Consider the following 1,524-nt stretch of genomic DNA (forward strand, 5'->3'; position numbering starts at 1 on the left):
GCCTCCCAGCCCTGTGATAAGAATATCCTAGAAACTGGATTTTTCTATAAAAAACATTTCCCCATGTGGACTGTGTACATTCTGCCTCAAATTCTCTTTGGCAGTTTCACAGTTTAAAAATACTTGAGGATCTCTTTAACTTTGTTTCTCCTTCTCATTGTAAAACTTCACTTTTCACTTGTGTTTCCTCCAGGAACACCCTCCACCCGGCTGGAGCAATGCAGCGCTCTCTTCCCTCTTCTAATTCCTGATTTCCTCCATGCTCAACTGCCATTGGCAACATCTTTTCAAGCCCCACGCTTGGATTCGTTCTCTTCAAATCAAATCCAAAGTGTGAAGAAAGAATGTAAACCTTTTTCTACATGGTTTTTTTTTTGCAAACCCTTAATTATATTCAAATATGAAAACATCTATCTAAAACATCTGGAAAATCATCCCTGATTTCCTAAAAAATAGATACATCAGCTAGACCACAGTTCCAGGAGACCTGCTGCAGGTTAGATGTAGGGAAAAAAAGGTATGTGGAATAATCTGGGGTTAACCTAAATAATGGATAGGAATTTCTGACACTACTGTAAGTTTTCCCCCCTGGGATTCAGGTGCAGAGGTTTGAGTTCATTGTACTCTTCAATTTATAACACATTGTCAACATTGATCTATGCAAGATCCCATGGTTTTGTTTGTTTATTTATTTATTTGAGACAGAGTTTCACTCTGTTGCCCAGGCTGGAGTGCAGTGGCACGATCTTGGCTCACTGCAACCTCCACCTCCCGGATTCAAACAATCCTCCCACCTCAGCCTTGCAAGTAGCTGGGACTCCAGGCATGCGCCACCACACCCAGCCCATTTTTTTGTAGTTTTAGTAGGGACTGAGTTTCTCCATGTTGACCAGGCTGGTCTCGAACTCCTGACGTCAGGTGATCCACCCACTCCAGCTTCCCAAAGTGCTGTATTCCCAGTACAGGTGTGAGCCACCACACCCAGCTAATTTTTTTTTTTTTTTAAGTAGGGACAGGATTTCACTGTGTTGGCCAGGCTGGCCTTGAACTGCTGGCCTCAGGTGATCTGCTCACCTCAGCCTTCCAAAGTGCTGGGATTATAGGCATGAGCCACCATGCCCAGCCAGATTCCTTGGTTTTGATTTGTCTACTTATTTATTTTCTTTTAACCCAATTCCCTTCCCTCTGTAGACAATCACTGCAGTGTGTTTAATGCTTATCTGTTCTTTAGCATGTGGTATTTTCTTTGAGATAGGGTCTTGTTTTGTCGTCCAGCCTCAACCTCCCGGGCTCAAGCAATCCTCCTGCCTCTGCCTCCTGAGTTGTTGGAACTACAGGCACACACCACCACACCTGGCTATTATTATTATTATTATTATTATTATTATTATTATTCATAGAGACAGGTTCTTACTCTATTGCCCAGGCTGGTCTCCAACTCCTGGGCTCAAGTGATCCTCCCAGCTCAGCCTCCCACAGTGCTGGGATTACAGGAATGAGCCACCACATCCAACCTTGTATGTG

The sequence above is a fragment of the Mandrillus leucophaeus genome, unplaced genomic scaffold (assembly GCF_000951045.1).
Source record: "Mandrillus leucophaeus isolate KB7577 unplaced genomic scaffold, Mleu.le_1.0 Scaffold48, whole genome shotgun sequence".
NCBI classification, from domain to species: Eukaryota; Metazoa; Chordata; class Mammalia; order Primates; family Cercopithecidae; genus Mandrillus; species Mandrillus leucophaeus.